The sequence below is a fragment of the Trichosurus vulpecula genome, chromosome 1 (genome assembly GCF_011100635.1).
Source record: "Trichosurus vulpecula isolate mTriVul1 chromosome 1, mTriVul1.pri, whole genome shotgun sequence".
Taxonomy (NCBI): Eukaryota; Metazoa; Chordata; class Mammalia; order Diprotodontia; family Phalangeridae; genus Trichosurus; species Trichosurus vulpecula.
The window spans coordinates 342,565,975-342,588,606 of NC_050573.1; the positions used below are offsets into that span (position 1 = coordinate 342,565,975).

The following is a 22,632-nucleotide window of genomic DNA, read 5'->3' on the forward strand; positions in this document are numbered from 1 at the left end:
ACCCACAAACACCAAAGACTGCTGAGAAGGTTAGTGGGAAAAGCTGCGGGAATGGAAGGAGTTCGCGGTTCGGCTTCCAGCCCCGGGGGCAGCGGAGGTGGGGCAGCTACTGCTGTTGCTGCTTCCGGCTCCAGGCCCACCTGGTGGGAGGAATTAAGTGGCGGATCAGAGCAGGGGTGCACAGCCTGCCGAAGATCTAAGCCCAGTTCGTATTGGGGGTTCTTGGGGAAGGAGCAGTGCTGGTGTGGCAGAGCTGGCACCTCCCCCCAAACGTGGAACATAGAACTCTGTAGTCTACAAGCAGTCATACCCCACTGAAAAACTCAAGGGTCAAGTTAGTTGGCTGGGAATATGGCCAGGCAGGGAAAATGCACCGAGATTCAGTCTCAGACTTTGCATTCTTTCTTTGCTGACAAAGAAGACCAAAACATACAGACAGAAGAAATTAATAAAGTCAAAGAGCCTACAACAGAAACCTCCAAGAAAAACATGAGCTGGTCCCAGGCCATGGAAGAGCTCAAAAAGCATTTGGAAAAGCAAGTTAGAGAAGTAGAGGAAAAATTGGGAAGAGAAATGAGAAGGATGCGAGAAAACCATGAAAAACAAGTCAATGACTTGCTAAAGGAGACCCAAAAAAATACTGAAAAATATAGCGAAGAAAACAACACCTTAAAAAACAAACTAACTCAAATGGCAAAAGAGCTCCAAAAAAACGAGGAGAAGAATGCCTTGAAAGGCAGAATTAGCCAAATGGAAAAGGAGGTCCAAAAGACCACTGAAGAAAATACTACTTTAAAAATTAGATTAGAGCAAGTGGAAGCTAGTGACTTTATGAGAAATCAAGATATTATAAAACAGAACCAAAGGAATGAAAAAATGGAAGACAATGTGAAATATCTCATTGGAAAAACCACTGACCTGGAAAATAGATCCAGGAGAGATAATTTTTTTTTTAAATGCAATTTCTTTATTTAACATATTTGGTTTTCAGCATTGATTTTCACAACAGTTTGAATTACAAATTTTTAATTTAAAAATTATTGGACTACCTGAAAGCCATGATCAAAAAAAGAGCCTAGATATCTTTCAAGAAATTATCAAGGAGAACTGCCCTGATATTCTAGAGCCACAGGGCAAAATAGAAATTGAAAGAATCCATCGATCGCCTCCTCAAATAGATCCCCAAAAGAAATCTCCCAGGAATTTTGTCGCCAAATTCCAGAGCTCCCAGATCAAGGAGAAAATACTGCAAGCAGCCAGAAAGAAACAATTTGAGTATTGTGGAAACACAATCAGTATAATACAAGATCTAGCAGCTTCTACCTTAAGAGATCGAAGGGCTTGGAATACGATATTCTGGAGGTCAATGGAGCTAGGATTAAAACCTAGAATCACCTACCCAGCAAAACTGATTATCATGCTCCAAGGCAAAATATGGATTTTCAATAAAATAGAGGACTTTCAAGCTTTCTCAGTGAAAAGACCAGAACTGAATAGAAAATTTGACTTTCAAAAACAAGAATCAAGAGAAGCATGAAAAGGTAATCAAGAAAAAGAACAAGAAAAAGAAATTGCAAGGAACTTTCTAAAGGTGAACTGTTTTGTTGACATTCCTACATGGAAAGATGACGAGTATGATTCATGAGACCTCAGTATTAGGGTAGCTGAAGGGAATATGCATACATATATGTTTATGTATATATATGGGTGAATGTGTATGTATGTATATATCTATGTGTGTGTGTATATATATATGTGTGTATATATGTATATGTATGTGTGTATATATATATATATATATATATATATAGAGAGAGAGAGAGAGAGAGAGAGAGAGAGAGAGAGAGAGAGAGAGAGAGCAGACACAGGGTGAGTTGAAGATGAAGGGAAGATATCTAAAAGAAATAAAATCAAATTAAGGGATGAGAGAGGAACATACTGAGAGAGGGAGATAAGGAGAGATAGAATGGGGTTGATTATCTTGCATAAGGGTGGCAAGAGGAAGCAGTTCTGTGGGAGGAGGGGAAAGGACGGATGAGGGGGGAATGAGTGAACTTTGCTCTCATCAGATTTGGCCTAAGGAGGGAATACCATACATACCCAATTGGGAATCTTACCCCACAGGAAAGAAGAGGGAAGAAGAAAAAAAATGGAGGGGATGATGGAGGGGAGGGCTGATGGGTGTGGAGGTCATCAAAAACAAACACTATCGAAAGGGGACAGGGTCAAGGGAGAAAATTCAATAAAGGGTGAGGGGTTGGGAAGGAGCAAAATATAGTTAGTCTTTCACAACATGAGTATTGTGGAAGGGTTATACATAATGATACACATATGTTGAATTGCTTGACTTCTTAGGGAGGGTGGGTGGGAAGGGAAGAGGGGAGAGAATTTGGAACTCAAAATTTTAAAAACAGATGTTCAAAACCAAACAAAAATGTTTTTGCATGCAACAAGAAAATAAGATACACAGACAATGGGGTGTAGAAATTTATCTTGCCCTACAAGAAAGGAAGGGAGAAGGGGATGGGAGGGGAGTGGGGTGACAGAGGGGAGTGCTGACTGGGGAACAGGGCAACCAGAATATACGCCATCTTGGAGTGGGTGGGAGGGTAGAAATGGGGAGAAAATTTGTAATTCAAACCCTAGTGAAAATCAATGCTGAAAACTAAATATGTTAAATAAATTTAAAAAAATAAATAAAAAAAAATTCCACTCAAATACTATGTTGCCATGGGAAGATAACTTAATCTCCCTGTACCTCAGTTTACGTATCTGTGAAATTCAATTAATGTAATAAGCATTAATAAAGATCGGCTATGTGGCTGGCACTATGCTTAACACTGAGGATACAAAGAAGCAAGTGAAAAGTCCCTGCTCTTTTATTAATAAAAAGTTATGTTGAAAGCACTTCATAAACCTAAAAAACTATGTAAATCAGTTGTTAATAGGACCATATTCCCTAGAAATCTGGGTCTTCTTCAAGATGCAGCTCTGGCTCTTTTCACCATCTTGCAGCACTGCCACCATGGTGCGCATGAATGTCCTGGAAGATGCCCTCAAAAGCATCAACAATGCAGAGAAATGAGGAAAACGCCAGGTTCTCATCAGGCCATGCTCCAAAGTAATCATCCGGTTCTTAACTGTGATGATGAAGCATGGTTATATTGGCAAATTTGAGATCATTGATGATCACAGAGCAGGAAAAATTGTTGTGAACCTCACAGGCAGATTAAACAAGTGTGGTGTAATCAGCCCCAGATTTGATGTTCAATTGAAAGATCTGGAAAAGTGGCAGAATAATCTCCTACCATCCTGTTGGTTTGGGTTTATTGTGCTTACAACCTCAGCTGGCATCATGGACCATGAAGAAGCAAGATGAAAACACACAGGAGGAAAAATCCTGGGATTCTTTTTCTAAGTGTGCAAAACAAACATACAAATAAAGTGCTCCAATGGACCAAAAAAAAAAGATGCAACTCTGATGGAAGCCCTGAAGTTTTCTCTCTTTCTTTCTTTCTTTTTTTTTTGGAAATGAGCTCCCTCATCCACATTTCTCACTACACTTCCTGGGTGTCTTCCTTGTATTGATTGCTTCCTTTAAAAAATCATATGTTTATATATGTTTCTTATCTCCATTATTAAAATGTAAGTTCCTTAAGGGTAGGGGCTATGGTTTTCATCTTCATAGTCCCAGCAGCATAATAATGACTTTCACGTAGTAAGTACTTAATAAGTGTTTATAGAAATTATTGTTGAAATGTTGAATTAATCTCTGTTCTCTTAGTGTTATTCTTCATGTTTGACATAGTAGATGGATAAGGAGGGAAATGGCAATATTACTAAAATTATAGGTATGAGTCAATGAACATAGAATTTAATTATGGAATAAATAGTTTTGAATGAATTTCTTTTGTGTCTACAGAGAATCAAAATCAGAAATATCTTTAGATGAGGAAATATAAGTTTCCGAAAAAACGTCTTTGAGCAATTGTGTATATTTGCCATATTTCCAATATGAGATCAACCTGTGATTTTATATTGACTCTAATTTTACTAGGTTATTTTGCCAGTGACTGCTGAGGCTTGCAGTAGATGCATTTGTAATTGATCCAATTTCACCTAGTGGATAGATATTGAAGAGAGACAGATTTACCTAAATAGGTCTTTAGCAAAGCAGAATAGGCTAGTGGATTCCCCTTCCTGGAAAAGCTGGTTGACCACTTGTTGGAAATATTGTAGAGTTAATTGGGCTTATAAGCCTAAATTGGAGTAGATGATCCCAGAGTTCCCTCATAACAGTGTTTTCATAACTGCCCAGTACCCCAAGTGAAATTATTAATGGTTGCCTTCATTTATATCAGTGGTGGAATTCAAATGAATTAACAATTGGTTCTGAGCAGAGGCACTGCCTCACCCAGCTACTGACTTGGCAGCACAGGCCCTGCCCCACTAACAACCAGTTCCCAGAACTCAATCTAAAATTAGGTAGTGGTTCTACTGAACCGATGCAAACTGACTGAATCCCACCACTGATTTAGATATATCCAAAAAGCTGAATTCTCATTTGAGTATATGCATTTTGAAGTCACCCCAATTTGGACTTTGTGTATCTATGGATGAGGACAGTAGTGGAACTGTGGCAGCTTAAGTTAAATCTTAACCAACCAAAACTATTGAGAGCCAAAATAGTGTGGAAAATATTTTGAAGAGTTTGAGTTCTCCTTGGTAAATAGATCTGAGACCTAGAAGTAGCTTGGGGGCAAGGAGAATAGGATGACATGTCTAGAATTTTCTAGGAACTCTTGAGACCTCTTGAGCAACTTCCCTGTTGGATGTTTTTATCACTTGTTGGTTACTTTCATTGGGTATTATTGTCTTGAGGAAGGCTTTTAGATGATAAATTTTGAATATGTTTTGATTAAAGAAATTGCCTATCTCAGTACTTAGGATGTGAGGGTAGTCCATTGCACTAGACAATGAACCACATCTAGAATAACGTTTGGATTGTATCTGGTCTAATATAGACTGTGTCTTGAATAAATGTTGTCTTTTGACTTTTTCAGATACTATCTCTGTTGTAGGAAGATGAAGCCTATTTTTTATCACTATTCAAAAAGTTTGAGGCATTCTTGTTATTTATTACTCAAAGATTTACTAAACCTTAACCCAATGTCTCCAGGAATTTGGATCACGTAGAGTCCTGCTCTCTGGCCACCAGAAAAATCTGAAGATATTTCCTAATCCTAATTGTAAAGCAGGTTGAGAAAGAACCAGAGACATCTTAGTTGAAAATTTTTCAATGGAAAATATTTGACTTCATTTAGGAAGCCCATGTAATGGGAGTAAAAGTTCCCAACTCATTATCATATGTATAGATTTTGAAGTTTAAGCCTCAAAAATCACCTGTTCATTCTTTGTTTCAAAGAGGACCAAGGACATCAGAAAGTGATGTTTTGACTTGCTTATGAATTGGATTTAGTGAGGCAGAGTTGCACAAAGTTCTCAGCCTCACTCTCTTTTTAAGTCATCTAAGTACATTGGCAGGACAGAAGGCAGGATGACTGGCTGTGGCCCAAGAGGCATTGGATGACTTTGGTATCTTTAATATCTGACCATGCTCTAAGCACTCTACACCTCTTACTTTTGTTAACTTCATGGCTATTGGAACAAATTGTTCTTGTCCTTCTATTTTGGCAGGGGGAGGTCTTCACATGCTTGAGGTAGATGTCCCCCTAACTCAGTGATGAGTTTCAGGCCTGTTGCTTATCTTCAATTTGGTTTAGCCCATCTGCTAAGACAGTTTTATCAGGGTGCGGTCACTGTGCATGCTCAAGCTTCTTGGAGCCACAGGTAAGAGTTAAATGAAAGGTGGACACCAAAGGTGGATGAGCAGCCTTGAATAGGGCTCAGCAAGCTCTCATGCTAGAGGTACTAGTCCTCTCTGAACACCCCAGGAACACAAAGCTCTCATGAAAGACTAATATATTGAAAAATTATAAAAGAACATTTTAAATGAATGTTGCTTATGGATACCTTCCTTTGAAATAAGTATCCTAAACTCACAGAAGTTAAATGTGATTTGTTTTACTGGACATGTGTGATGTGTGTTGCTTCTACATATTTTTTCATCTATTGCTATAACATGAAGATGAATCGGTTTTATTTTAATCTCTATTGGATCAAAAACTATGTTATATTAATCTTTGTGTACTCCACAGTACTTTACATAGTCCTTGAACATAGGATAAGTGCAATAAATTGTTGATCAAATGAATACACAGGTGTTGGATTTTTGTAGCATAAAGTATAATGAGAATGTAATATGACTGATATTTTAGGAAATGCAAAATACCTTAAATGTCTAGCACTGTGACTTGGACATAGCAAGTATTTAAGAAATCTTACTTTTAATGTGAATAAGTCTTGACTAACTAGTCATCTTAAGAGATTATACATGCACCCGTGAATGGAATAGACTTGTTTTGGTACCATACTACCAATGGGAATGTTTTGGGAATTTTCTCCTTGATGGGAAATTTTTGTCTTTTGAGAGTAAATTTGAATTTAGAAAACAGTGAAATGCATTTGAAGACATATCTCTACATAGATTGTGAAGGACTATAAAAGTTGATCAGAGAGGTTTTGTCTTGTTGTAGAGAAGTTAAAGAACAACCCATAAGTTCTGGGATATTTGTTGAAATATCAGTGTCACTTTATTAAAACCACAACTTGTGGTTTGGAAATTTTACATTGAAACATTATAAATTAAAATGGGTAATAGACTATTTTGATATTCCCCTTCCTTATTATGTGAATGAGCCAGAGTTCACATTTTCTGTGGTGTTGTGAAAGCCAGCATCTTTTCTTCAATTCTTCTCATACATCCAAAATATGGGTGTTTAATTGCAGAAAATATTTTGCTAGCTCTCTCCTAATTATTACAGCATTCTTTACTGTGGTCAAATTTCATATCAATCAGAATATTAACCATGATTTTTCCCCTAACATTTTGTTGAACACCAAAATATGTCCTTCATTTCATATTATTTTGCATTTTCTATGTAAACAATTTTTTCCCTTCTGAAAGTGATCATGGTTTAAGGATGCAACATACATACATATATACATATGTATACATATACATATAAATGTAAATTGATGGTTTGTTGACTAATTTTGGATTTTCCTTAACACACACACACACACACACACACAAAATAGGCAGGGGGGATTCATTTAACCTTGATCAATCTGTTTTAATTGAAAGATGGTGATGACTCCTTCAAAAATACATCAACTATGAACTCATAAGTAGTATGACATATGTAATAAAATAATATTTCATATTGTAAATGGATATAATTTTTAGTTACTTTAATTTTGTTGATTAGCTTATGAAGCAAGAAAATATTTCCCCTCTCAGACTCACATTATTTCATTACATTGCATGAATATTTATAAGTTGTGCTGCTTTTGGGTAATAGTACTACAAATTAGAGTTGAATAATAGTGTTTGAGGAAATTTGATTCCTTTTAATAACTTTATCTACATTTTGGTAATTGGAATTGTTTTTTGAAAGGAATCTATGCTTGTTCCATGCTGTTAAGGTAAAAGTCTTAGGATTTTTATCAACAACTTGGATAAGGGATGAGATGTTATACCAATCAAATTTACAGATGACACAGATTTATGAGGGACAGTTAACATATTGAATGATACACGATGAAAAAATAAGATCTTCAAAGGGTAGAGCATTGGGCAGTAGCTAATGAGATGGAAACTAATAGAGGTAAAGTCTTGTACTTGGGTACAAAAATGACTTCACTGGGATAACTAGGAGAGACAAGATTAGACATCAGTTATTCTGAAAAAATAAGGGCAAGGGGGATGATTAGTGTACTATAATCTTGCTATTAATTAGCAGAGTGATATAGTAGCTTAAAAAAGCTAATATGATTTTAGTCTGTATAAAGAGGAGTACAGCTTCTAAGGATAGTCTCCCTGTACTCTGCCCTCATCCCACATCTTCTTAAGTATTCTATTAATTTCTGGACCCCATGGCTTAAGAATATTGACAAACCTAAGAGTATCCAGAGAAGGAAATCTCTCAAAGTCAGTGTCATATCAAGATCAGTTGAAAGATCTTAGGAAGTATAGCCTGGAAAAGAGAAGACTGGGCCAAGAAGGCAGAACTAGAAGTAGTATGTCGAAGCTCTAAGAGACAAATTTAGTCTAGTTATCAATAAATAGTTCCTCATAGTAAGAACTGTCCGAAAGTGGAATAGGCCGTCCATCCTGAGAAGTGGCAGGTTCCCCTCCTTTGAGGTCTTGAAGCAGAGGCTTCACAAGAGTTTACCAGGAATCCTATAGCTGATATTCCTTTCATGTATGAGTTAAACTAGATGGCCACTGAAATCCCTTCCAATTTCAAATTCTCTGATTCTATGAAATAACATATAGACTCCTAGAGTTTAGCTTTGAATATTATGGCATCACTGAAGCACAAAGATGAGAAGGATCAAGTGTGATACCTGTAGAAATAAATCTAAGTTATCTATTATGCAGCACAATGCTTTTCATATTATTGCTGGTTTTTTGTGGGTCTTTTGTGTTTTTTGGAGGGGCATAAGGAGTAAGATTTTTTTTTTTTACTTTGAACTTGTGGATTCATCTTTTAGGGAATTCTTAGCTGTGAACCTCCCTGAATCAATAGTCCTCCCACTTAGAAACATAGAGAATTTGCTAAGGCCATGAAAAACTAAGTGACTTTTCCAAGGACACCTAACCATTATACCAGCAGCAGGACTTGAACCCAGTTCTTGACTGGGGGGGCAGGTAGTCTATCTTCCATGCTATCTTATACAGAGGAGGCAATTAATAAGTGTCAATTTATTTTTTTTTAATTTATGATCTAACACAAACATTTCCATAACATAGTAGAATTAAAAAAAAAGATAATCACACATAGAACTGCAAATCTATTATGACTATTTACCATTCCATTTAAATAAATTTCCTTTAAATAATTCCTTTAAAATAAAAATTATCATGTAGCATTCTTTTTTATTTTTACTTCTTTCTTCCCCTCCCTCTCACCACTCTAGATGTCAAATTGAATGGAAGATTGTAGTTGCTTTTCTATCTTATCTTTAAATATTTTAATTGTATAAACTCCCCAAATTTGATGGGTATTTGTTATAGGATTTCAATATCTTGGCCATTTTCATTGTATCTAAGCTAGATCTATAATGGCTGCAGTATGAATGGTGCTAACGCCAAAGAGGACAAGACTGATAGGGCTGGAGTCAGAGGATCCTAATTCTAGTCTCATTTCTACCAGTTAAGTTGTTGTATAGCATGAGGCATTTACTTAAACTGCCTGGGCCTCCATTTATTCATTTGTAAAATAAAAAGGTTGGATATCTGAGGTCCTTTCCAGCTCTTTACTATGATCCTAAAATACTCTATCCTAGATCATTTATAGAGAAGAGATACAATCAATTATTCTTTTTTGTGTAATATTGATTTACACATTGAATAAAGTTGTTAGTGTGATCCCCACATTCATCTGAATTTCTCATAATAAATGGGTTAAAATGTGGCTCTCTTTTCTTTGCTTTTATATTTTTCACAAATTTCCTTTATTCTCACTGTTGTTTTAAAAATTAATAGTCTATAACTCAGTATCAATACCTGGATTTATACTTGAGTTTAGCTTCATAAGAAGAGAGGGATTAGTCAGATACTTAGGAGTGGATGGAACTCTTGGGAAATATTCAAAAAGAAAAGGAGAAAATTACAAATTACTTTAAAAACTTGAATATTTTTAATCAGCATGGCTGATTAGACCAAACTGCTTCTGGAATCATCAAGCATTGTGTGTAGAAATGCTCTTTACATGAGGTTTTTCAGGAACACATCCATTTCATGAAGTATGTTTATATATTTGAAAGGAAGCCAAATGATCTTAGGAAAAACACTACATTAAGTGGTCAAGAACGACAAAAAGAAGGTAAAGCAATTTTCAGATATTAAGTGCAGGGATATAATTGTATCATGTAGTAGAAAGACCTCTGAACTTGGAGTCAGGAAAGATGTGGGATAAAACCCTGCATATTATGCTTGTAGTTATGCAGACTATTGAAAAGCAAGTCATTGAACCTCTCTCTGTTTTAGTTTCTTTACTTGTAAAAGTATAACAATAATTGAATAACATTTCTCATGGACATTTTGTGAGAATGAAATAAAATAATGTCTATGTTTTCCTTTGTAATGCTTAATATAACATATAAATGCAAGTCATGATCATTTGGGGAATTTCTTTAATATACAAGTCATAAATGATTTATCCTAAGGTTTCAATGAAATGAATGGGAACTTTATGATAAATTCTGAGAAAATATTCACTTGATCTGAAATTCATTTTTCAAGCATTTATAATTTTTTAAGTGTGGGAAATGTGACTGCTTGGATGCAAAATACCACATTAGAACCTAACTATAATATTATGTTATATATGCTCTCTGTATTTGTACATAGAGTATATATAATATAATGAATGTATATAATATATACATACATATACATGTATATATATATATACATATATAATTGGTTCACACTACCAATTTAATATTTATTTTTTTCCAAATACACATAAAATCCATTTTTAACATTTGTTATTTACAATTTTGAGTTCCAAATTCTTTTCCCTTCTTTCCACTTCTTTTTCCTCCCCAATATAGCAAGCAATTTGAGATAGGTTATACATGTGTAGTCATGAAAAATATATTTCCATGTTAGTGATGTTGTGAAATAAAACACAGACCCTACAAAACACAAAAAGTAAAACAATAGTATGCTTTGATCGACATTCAGACTCCATAAATTCTTTCTCTGGAGGTAGATAGTATTTTTCATTAGAAGTCCTTCATAACAGTCTTGGATCTTTGAATTGCTGAGAATAGCTAAGGCATCCACAGTTGATCACTGTGCAATATTGTTGTTATGGTGTACAATGTTCTCCTGGTTCTGCTCACTTCATTTTGTATCAGTTCATGTCAGTCTTTCCAGGTTTTTCTGAAAGCATACTGCTCATCATTCTAGAACTATAGTATTTCATCATAATAATTTACCATAACTTGTTCAGCAGTTCCCCAATTGATAGGAATCCTCTCAATCTCTAATTCTTTGCCACCAAAAAAAAGATCTGCTATAAATATTTTTGTATATGTAATCCTTTTTCTTCTTTTTTTAATCTCTTTGGTACATAGACTTAATAGTGCTATTACTAATTAAAAAGGTATGCACAGTTTTATAGCCCTTTGGGCATAATTCTAAATTGTTCTCCAGAGTGGTTGAATCAGTTCACACCTCCACTCAGTGCATTAGTGTCCCATTTTTCTCACATCCTCTGCAACATTTGTCATTTTCCTTTTCTGCCATTTTAGCCAATCTCATAAATGTGAGGTAGTACCTCAGAGTCATTTTCATTAGTATTTCTTTGTTCAATGGGGATTGAGAGCATTTTTTCATGTGACTATAGATAGCGTTGATTTTTTTTTCATCTGAAGACTGCCTCTTACTATCCATTGACCAATTATAAATTGGAGAATGACTTGTATTCTTGTTAATTTGACTCAGTTCTCTCTACATTTGAAAAATTATGCCTTTACCAGAGAAACTTGCAAAAATGTTTCACAGTTTTCTGCTTTTCTTTTAATCTTGATTGCATTGGTTTTCTTTATACAAAGCATTTTTAATTTCATATAATCAAAATTATCCATTTTATATCCCATAATGTTCTCTATCTCTTATTTAGTCATAAATTCTTCTGTTTTGCATAGATCTAACAGGTTAATTATTCTATGCTTCCCTAATTTGCTTGTGGTTGTCACCTTTTATGTCTAAATTATGTACCCCTTTTGACCTTATCTTGGTAAGTTTATGAGGTGTTAGTCTATATCTAATTTCTGCCAAATTGCTTTCCAGTTTTCCAGAATTTTTTTGTCAAATAGTGATTTCTTTTCTGAAAAGCTGGGATCTTTGCATTTATCAAACACTAGATTTGTATGGTTGTTACCACTGTTTATTGTATACCTAATCTATTCCACTAATCCACTGTTCTATCTCTTAGCCAGTACCATATTGTTTGACATCTGGTATGGCTAGGCCACTTCACATTTTTTTCATTAATTCCCTTAATGTCATTGACCTTTTGTTATTTTTTTCTAATTCTGTAAAATAATTGTTAGTAGTTTGGTGTGGTACTGAATGAGTAAATTAATTTAAGTAGAATTGTCATTTTTTGTTATGTTGGTTCAGCCTACTAATGAGCAATTATATTTTTCCATTTGTTCAGATCTGGCTTTATTTGAGTGAAAAGTGTTTTGTAATTGTGTCCATATAATTGCTGACTTTGTTTTGGCTAGTAGAGTCCCAAATATTTTATATTTCCTGCAGTTTGGAATTTCTCTTTCTATCTCTTGCTGCTGTACTTTGTTGGATATAATATATAGAAATGCTGATGATTTATGTGGGTTTGTTTTTCATCCTGCAACTTTCCTGAAGTTATTAATTATTTCAACTAGTTTTTTAGTTGATTCTCCAAGTATGCCATCATATCATCTGTGAAGAGTGATAGTTTTGTTTCCTCATTGCCTATTCTAATTTGTTTAATTTCTTTTTCTTCTCACTACCTTAGCTAGCATTTCTAGTGCAATATTGAATTACAGTGGTGATGTACATTTTTGCTTCATGCCTGATCTTATTGGGAAGGCTTCTGGATTATTTACGTCACAGATAATGCTGGTTGTTGGTTTTAGAGTTATGGGAAGCCAGATCAAGAATTTATTCGAGTAAGAATCTGTGGCAGAAATTTGAGTAAAGAAGAATGAGTGACTGAGCAAGTATCCCTACCCCCCCCAAACACCCTGAGTGATCTATTAGGGGAAAGTATAATATAAAAAATTGAAATTGTCTGAATTTGAAGCTTTTCATATTTAGCTTTCTGTACAAAGACAAAAATGTATGAGTGAGAAAATAGGTTAGTGAATTGCTGTACTACCTCATATCTGTTCTGCAAAATCTATTTGCCTTTCTGTGTCACTGTCTCTCTCTCTATCCCATGTCTTTCCTTCTCTAAGTCTCTCTGTATCTGTTGCTGTCCCTGACTATCTCTGTCTGTCTATCTGCCACTCTCTTTCTGTCTTTCTCTTCTCTATGTCTCTCTTTATCTATGTCTATCTCTCTCCCTATTTCTCTCTAAGTGGCCCTCTCCTTCCTCTATCCCTTCTTCTTTCCTCACATACATATATACAAAAACACATACACATATCTATATACACAAGTATCAGGTATTTTTGTTTGTTTTTTGGCAGGACAATTGGGGTTAAGTGACTTGCCCAAGGTCACACAGCTAGTACGTGTCAAGTGTCTGAGTCTGGATTTGAACTCAGGTCCTCCTGACTCTAGGGCCAGTGCTCTCCTCAATGAGCCACATAGCTGCCCCTACCAGTATCAGTTTTACTGTTGTCACTTCTGATCCCTTCCAGTTTATAGGATAAATTATGTTTTGATAAGTATGATCCTTCTGAGGATTCTGCCCCACATTTGTCAGCCTTTTCTTTGACTCATGCATAATATTGTCTGTCAGCTGGAAAAAGACTGACTCTAGGCAAAATTTTGAAGTTTTTGAAGTTTTGAAGCTGTTGACTTCCTTCTTTTTTTCTGCATCATTCTTCCATTCACGGGCACCATTTTGCATTCCTTAAGGCACCCGGGATCCCTGGTGGTGTACCCATGGAACATCTCTCTTCTTTTGTCTCAACAATACTTAAACCTCCCTTGCCTCATCACCTCAGTGACAGAATATTGTAGATGTATGAAGAATCAATAAAATAATTCCTGCTAAAAAGTAATAGCTAATAATTAATTAATATGTTTTCCTTCTCTAGGGAATTTTCATTTTAAATGGCATTCCTGAGCGCTTAAGGCAACAGAATGATCATTATTATTATAATTTAAAACACTATCACAGTTTTGGACAGTGGGGCTTTTCAGGGGGTAATCCTCTAGGCATTGAGAGAGAAGCCACATCACACTAGCTCTATCTCTGTCATGTCTCAGACCTCTCATTCAAACTCGAGTTTCTGTCTTTGTCATTATATTATATCCTGTGATCTCAAGCTTGATCGCAAACATCAGTTTCCTCATTTCTGAGGAAAGCAGGTTTAAACAAATGATATCTGCAGTTTCTTTGAACTCTAAAATTTAGACATTTTATTATTTAAAACTTAACCAGACAGTTCAGAATTTCATAGATTTTGTGACTTTTCTGTTTTGCTTCTACCCATCGTTTTGATCATTCTCATCATCGCCTTGGATCAACTCCCATCCCCTTCCTAGTTACTTTAATCTTTTATTTTATATTTTCTCCTCACACTAGTTACTTTAAAGTCCCTGCAAATTAATCCTTGTTTGAGACTGATTACTCATGTAAGTGAGAATGTGTCTGGCTGGAATTGCTATATGTGTAATGAACAGTTAGATGAACAATTCTAAATAGCTATGTCTGTTATAATTTCTCTTGTACCTTCTGGCCTTTAATAATATGAAGATATAGGGAAAAACATAGTTTATCCATTTATCTATCTATCTGTCTGTCTATCCATCTATCCATCTATCTGTCAACCTATCTCTATCTATCTATCTATCTATTTAACTATCTATCTATCTGTAAATACAGTTCCAAAGTCCATTGGGTTTGGACTCTTTCCTAACTATTGGAGATCAATGCCCTAAACTTGGAAGAGGAGTGGAGCTTAGTTAATAACAGTAGCAGAGGAGAGAGTTTTTCCATTTTCATCAGGTCATTGAATTTCTTGAGTTTTCTCCTACTCTTTGAGTCTTCCTCAAGTTTTCTCTGAGTCATTGAGATTCTTCAGATTTTCTGGCACTTTTCTGGCTTTGGCAGAGAAAAGGGAAGATTTCAAGCCCACTTCAGGTGATGAAGCAAAATATTAGGGCAAGAAACCAACATGATAGGAGCAGACAGGCTTCATCTTGACCCTATCCCCAGCTTGTTACACTAGAAACTTTGGAAACTTGCCCTTGGGTGAGAACTAGCACTCTCTTAGTTGAGCTAAATAGTCTCATTCCCAGTGGGAGTGCTCCTTCACTCCATAATGTCTCATATACATTCTCCAACTTATACCTCCTCTCATTTCTGTTTTGCTACCAATTTGGGTAAATGGGTATTCTTGACTAAGTGCCATGTGTATTCATTGGGGGAATGATATTTGATGGGAAAGTGGTCAAGCCTTGGATATAAAGTTTGAAATCTTGCCCCCCTCAATAATGACCAGTGACAATAAATCACCTTGAACCTGAAAACCCATCCCCTAGACTAAGGATATTTAGGGAAGCAGATAGATATAATTCTAGCCTAGTACCAGCATTCTCTTAGGAGAGTAGGGTGCCCTTTGGCCCCATCTTCCTGCTTCCCTTACTGGGAGAAATTAACATTTTTCTTCAAGAAGGTTGGGGGGAAAGGAGACTGGAGATCTCTATTGTGCTCCCATTCAAGCCACACAACAACACCCCCATGCTACATATGTGGGAAGCCCTTATCACCCATGAAGGTCTCACAGTATATTTATATCTATCTGTATATCATCTATAGTAATATTGATCTCTATCTTTGTAATTCCAGTTGAACATTCGGTGTATATGTATGTATATACACATATATTTATGTGTGTGTGTATATGGGGAGAGAGAGACGGAGAGAGAGAGAGAGAGAGAGAGAGAGAGAGAGAGAGAGAGAGATGGGGGGGGGGGGAGAGAGAGAGATCTTTGTAATTCCAGTTGAATATTCGGTGTATATGTATGTATATACACATATATTTATGTGTGTGTGTATATGGGGAGAGAGAGACGGAGAGAGAGAGAGAGAGAGAGAGAGAGAGAGAGAGAGAGAGAGAGATGGGGGGGGAGAGAGAGAGAGATCCAAAGCAAAAAGCAAAACAAGAATATAACTGGAAGCTGTCAGTAAGCAAGGAAAGCAGCGGTCTGGCATCATACATACATACATATGTAGATAGATAGAGATATTCAAACAGCAAAGAGATTCCACTGATACTGGAAATTCTAGGTAAGAACCCTTCCTGAAAAATGTAGATCAACAAAATTTATGTAACTTATACTCTGAGGGCCACCTGGGGCACTGAGGGGTTATGTGACTTACCCTGATCACACAGCCAGTATGTGTCAGAACTGGGAATTTAACCCAAGTCTTCCTAAAGCAAGATACTGACAAATCAAAGAGCAATATTAGCACATCTTGCAAACTGTATGTGTATATACTCTAACCATTTTTCCTACAAAAATTCTCATGCCTAATTGTATGTGAATACATTTTTAAATATAAAGTATATACTTCAGTTTTACATTTGGCAGAATCATTTTCATACAGTAGCTCCCTAAAACCCTCTATCAGGGCTGCGTTCTTCTTCGTAAGCCAGTGATGAAGATATGCCACATTAACTTGTGTCGCTCTTTTCTGTCTCTGAAATTTCCCCTAGTATATCACCTCATCACTCCTATCAGCTCTTGTGTTCTAGAGCCTTTTACATTAGACCAGCTGTAGGCAAGGACTTGCCTTAGAATAATGTCTCTAGAAAGCACGACCTAGATCAAATGATCCTCATTGAACTGTTTCCACAAGTGATCTTTCTGACCTCAGGCCTCTCACTCCTGCAGTATCATTGATAGCCTCACATAAACTGGCGGGTGCAGGGGCCTTGTTAGAATTTACATATTCCCAAGAAACAAACTGGTAGGAGTAACTGTCTATAACTCCCTTTTCACAATTGGAGCCAGGAAAAAAAACATACCAAACTTCTGTGTGAGGAAATAGGCACTACTTCTGCTCAAAGAACTCAAGTTTGGTTCCAAACAATCAGCGACAATCATTGTTTTAGGACTGTTTTCTCATCATTCTCTTGGGTGCCATGCAGCTCTCCATCCTCTGTCGATGTGGCCTGTCAACGCTTGGTCCTTATTTAGCCCTGACATCAGAATCAATCTACATGGGAAATCCACAAGTCTGTTACCTCTGTTTGTATGGCCTTACAGACATTCTTACTCACTAGATCCCCTCTAGGAGCCTCAGTAAAGTACCAGCCTTTATTTTCCTCACTTATTGTTAGGTCCCATCACTTACTTCTTCCACTATAGATTTTATGGCTTTTTTATGTCCTCCCTGTTATCTGAGCCAGACTTCCCCTATCAATTTGCCAGGTTTACTTCTCTTTTCAAGAATTCTTGAAATCCTACTTTTCTCAACTAACTGGGCTAAAAGTCACACAACCACTTGCTCATCTTCAGAACTCACTTAATAGCTGAAAAAGCCATTGGCACTGATGCTTGATTTTGCTTTTCTTTGTTTGCAAGTCAATTTAGCATGCTTGGGAGAGGATATTTACCTAATATATATTTAAATTACCTAAATTTCTTTTTTTTTTGTACTGATGAAATTGTTTAAACTCCTTAATAGAACAAAAATATATGTAGGTTTTCAGCTCATGATTCTGTGGCTACCTTCCATATAAAGGTAATGTCCATCATAGTCATCATCCCAAAAATAAGTAGCATTGGAAGGGAAATCATCTAATTTTTTCTTCCTATGAGTAAGCACATGTTCTAGAAATAATTATTAAAGTACTTGACAGTGAACTATAATATAGCAATAGAGGGATAGTGAAGTATACATTAATGTACCTCCCTGATACTATTTCAAAAGAAGTAATCTATTCATAAGATAATTTTGCCCTAAAAATTGGTACTAACATTAGAATATACTACTGCTTTAAATGTATTTACCACATGAAGATTGAATATAGTATGTCTATTGTTCATGGAAATTAGTTCCAGAAGAATTAAGTAGGCAACAGTTTCATTATGAGAGATATTTACATTTTAATTGTTATTCTCTACAGAAATGGAACTCCTTCTATGATTATTAATTCAGGTAATTCCCTAGTGTGTTTCCATATCAGAAGCTGTAACACTCTGTGAGTAAGACTGAAAAATAAATGATAGAAGATTTCTATAAAAATACTTAATGGAACAAAATTGAGGCAATTTAAATTCTCGATTTGCTGCAGTCCTATAAATACATACCCAGTGGAAATCCTATATTAATGCCTCTCCAAAGATTACATGTTAACAATTAGAAAGTTGAGAATATCAGTAGTTCATCTTCATGATTTGGTCTTTTTATCTATATTTCAGTGAGTGGTAAATGTGGGATTTAAAATTGTTTAGCCACATGTGTTTCTTATATTTGCCTAACTTAATCCTTAAAATTTTAAACTAATTCTCACCTGTTTGCTTAAATTTGTATTTGAGCTTTGGACTTTATCAACAGAATTGTGTCCAGAACATGCTGTCTAGGTTTAAAAAATATTTTTTCATTGTTGTTATTCTGCAGAAAATAATAGCCTCACAAACGAAATACTTTACATTTAGACTTTCTGGTCTGACTTCTGATAGCTATATTTTAGAATTCAAGAATTAACTATGGAGAATTGGGAAGCAACTCCTATCATTACCTCTATCACCTTCCTGCCCTGTGTTCTGTCTCCATCTGCTACTCCCTATCATTGTTAGTTCAAACACAGATTTTCTTGAGTCATTATTTATAACAAATGGATGTTGTCAGGAACAAAAAGAGGGGGCCAATTTTATGAATATGTATATAGCCTATTTTCATAGCAGAGGAAAAAAAGCTACCAATACCATCAAGAGTATCACTTGCTTATGCAATTGAAATCTCCATACAATATTTGTAGGTAACTAAATATTCTGTAAAGATGTGAGCCTTGTGACATGTCTAAATATAGCTCAGGAAAAAAAGACTTAGAAGATACTCATCTTTTCTTGGTTTGTGGACTTTTTTTTAATTTTGAAGCCCTCTGTTTTTAACATATTTTTGGCATTTTGATTGCATTTCAGAATATTAGGTGGACATATTTTTATGATATCATTTCAGTGTATTATATTCTAGATCTGCTTTTACTTTGAAGTAAGTTTTACTTCATTCAAATCCATATTAATACCATTTCAGTGTATTATATTCTAGATCTGCTTTTACTTTGAAGTAAGTTTTACTTCATTCAAATCCATATTAAAATATTATCCACAATAATTATAGGTAATTAACAAATCATTATACAGCATCTGTTGTCAAGGCTTAGTTTTTTTTAGGAACATATGCTGCATTGCAGTGAAACATTTGTGGAAGACTTGCACTTCTTCCATAAGCAAACTCCTTTTTTTAAATCTGAGTCACATTGATAGTTCTTTGTAAACAGAAATGAGAAAAGAGACTACAATAAAATGGTAGTAAGAATATGTTGTCAGTCCTAATTTTAAGGATCCATCATTTCCTTATTATTAGTAAGCTCTTGCCCATTGAATGTGCTGATCTCTCTATACTTCAATAAATCATAGAGTAGTGCATTTAGAGCTAGAAAGTAATCAAGTTCATCAAATACACATCACTGATACACAGAGAAGGAAATCAAGGATTACTGAAGTTATTCAATCATTTCCCCAAACCACCCAAGTACTAATTGGCAGATTCATGATTTTAACCCTTTGACTCCCAATTGAAAAAATATAAATCATTTCTTGGTAGCTAGCATTCTAGGGATTAGCTTCATGGAAGTTAGCTAGTTTCAAACTAGATCTTGGAGATATATAGATATAGATATCTACATACACACATATATGTCAAATAATATCTATATATGTATACACACATATATCCATATATGCATATACACACATTTGTCCAAGGATGTGTGTATATATATATATATATATGTGTGTGTGTGTGTGTGTGTGTGTGTGTATTTGTATAAAAATTAATCTATAAATATGTATAATGTATATATACTTATTTGTCCAAGAATATGTGTGTATCTATATGTGTATATATATGTATGTACACATATATGTGGGTGGGTGTGCATGCACACATATGTATATGTATATACACATATATAGACATATATATGTATACATACATATATGTATGGATATATAATATACAGATATATGTCTAAGAACATAACATAGCATTCAAGAATTCATATTCACTCCCATTTCAATATAAGATGAAGCATTTTTATTGGAAAAAATTATCAGTACTTTCAGAATTAAATAAATTATTAAAGAGGATAGGGATAGGGAATGGACCTTTGATTTCTAGTAATGTTAGAAATAAAGAGATAATAATAAATTTCCATTTTTCCTCACAAAATTGGCCTGTGGAATCAAATGAGATAATGTAAAGTAATTTGTAATTATAAAATGTTTTGGGGGGAGAGCTATGTTATGAATGACTGAATGATTAAAAAATCATTCACTCAATTCTTACTTTGTGAAAAGCACTGGGATAAGTGCTAGGGATAGCAATAGAAAACTGCTATTGCTCTCAAGCAAATCATATTTTATTATGTCTAACAAGACATAAAGGAGGTTTTAGCTGCAAGTCAGATAGAAAAGCATCATAGTCCTTATAAATGCATTTCTTTAATGTTATTTCTACTGATCAATACTCATCTAGTTCTGCAGTTGAGCCATTTTATGGTGTCAACAACTTTATATTGAACCAACCCTGCATGCCTAGTATCATATCAACCTGGCCAAAATGTATAATATTTTAAATTTGTTGTGGTTGCCCCTTTGCTAATAGTCTACCTTCAAATGAGTCATTTTACTTCTCTGCACTGGATTACCTCTATTTACCTTTTTTAAAGCATTAAATATGCAATGAGGAGGTTTTTTGTCTTCTCCTTCAGTCGTTCCTCTTTCTGTACTTCCCCATCTTTTAAGCCCCTCTCCTGATTGTCCTTCACCTGCAGTGACTTTCTTCCTTTATTTTAATTCTCCCTTCCTTCTCAGGTTCTTCATTATCTCCTCTGTTCCTCTATGTCCCCCTTAGATCCTGTGACTTCTTTTTTCTTCCTCCTTCTCCTCAGGTACTTTTTCTTTTGTTTTTTTTGAATGCTTCTCTTTTGTCTCAAAATATTTCCTCTGTCATCTCTAGTGTTTAGAATGTGCCTTTTGATCTTCTTTGTCAAACTTCAATTCTTCTGGAAATTTTCATCCTTGAATTAATTCTCTGACTCAGTACAAGATTCTAAGTCTTTTTAGTTAAGCTTTATACTTTTGTCCTTTTTCTTCAGCTTAAGACATTTTCTTGATCCTTTAGCATGACCTCTCACAGAAATAGGAAGTACACATAAACACAACTACTTTGCCTCAACCCAGTACAGTGAACTAGGATAGGCCCCTATGAGGGACATTGGCAAGGGAACCTGGTAAAAGTCAATAGGTGGAGAAAAAATAGGCGAAGGAGCTGGTGAAAAACAAAAGGAAATTAAATTTGAGGCTGATGCATTTGATTATCAATGTCAATCATTAAAAAGAATATCAGTGGGACCAAAATACAGCATTTGATTGTGTAGTTGCCATTATAGTTGAATCTTTGTTTTAGGATTTTGTCTCATTAATTTTTTTTTAATAAGTGTACAGATACCTAGGTAGAAGTGAGTGTAGGTTGCTTCCCTATGTCCTTTGCTATATAAACATTTTAGGTTGTGCCCATAAATGAATGAGATAAATGTGAAAAAAGTTATGTATAGAGAATGTTCTTTGAGTCTCATGCTCACTGTCTCTCCATTCATTTATTGACCAACCCACATGATTGGGTTCACAGCAAGTCAACAGATCTTCCAAATAGATTGGGGAAAGAAATAAACCCTTTGAATTCAGTTCTTTTTACTATCTATCCAGTCATTCTAACTACATTATACTGTCAGGAATGCAAATCCTATTTTCATTCTTCAGTATGATGTAGATGTTATGTGTAAAGCTGACTTTTAGCTGGTCTGTGTTGATCTTTAGGTGTTAAAATGTATTTCTCTCTCTCTCCCTCTCCCCCTCGCTCCCTCCCCCCCTCCCTCTCTCTCTCTCTCTCCCCCTCGCTCCCTCCCCCCCCCCCTCTCTTCGTCCCTCCCTCTCTCCCTCCCTCCTATCCACTTTGTTTTCCTGTACACTTCCAGTTTTCTTCTGGGCTTCATTTTCATAAGGTCATACAGAGATTTAGGAGGTACCTAAAGGACAGCTATTATAACCCCATTGTTTTACAGAAAAGAAAACAGAGACCAACTGAGGTTAAATGACCTGACCAAGGTCACACAGACAACAAGTGACAGGGCTAGGTTTTGAATCAGTAATGGGATTGGAATCAAGATTATCTAACACCAAATCTAATTTCCTTTCCACTGTTCTCAGCTGCCTCTGATTCTTGAATTAATTTACTGTTCCTAACCTACATGGCAAGAACTTGCATTGTTCTCTTTGTTTTGGTTTGGGGTGTGGGAAAGGACTTTAATCCTTTCCCTAATTCATGACATATTCCTTCTTCAAGATGTGAGAGACACTAACACAAAGAAACATGAAGCATACCCTCCGATACTTTCTATAAATTCTGTAGAGTAATAACAAAATAGGGTAAAGACATAGAAAATTGCTATATAATAAAAGATATTATTGTA

General features: G+C 35.3%; 1 pseudogene; it reads left to right on the top strand.

The window, feature by feature from the left end:
- Positions 1-3,025: 3,025 nt before the first annotated feature.
- On the top strand, positions 3,026-3,418 carry LOC118852588 (annotated as a pseudogene).
- Positions 3,419-22,632: the final 19,214 nt, after the last annotated feature.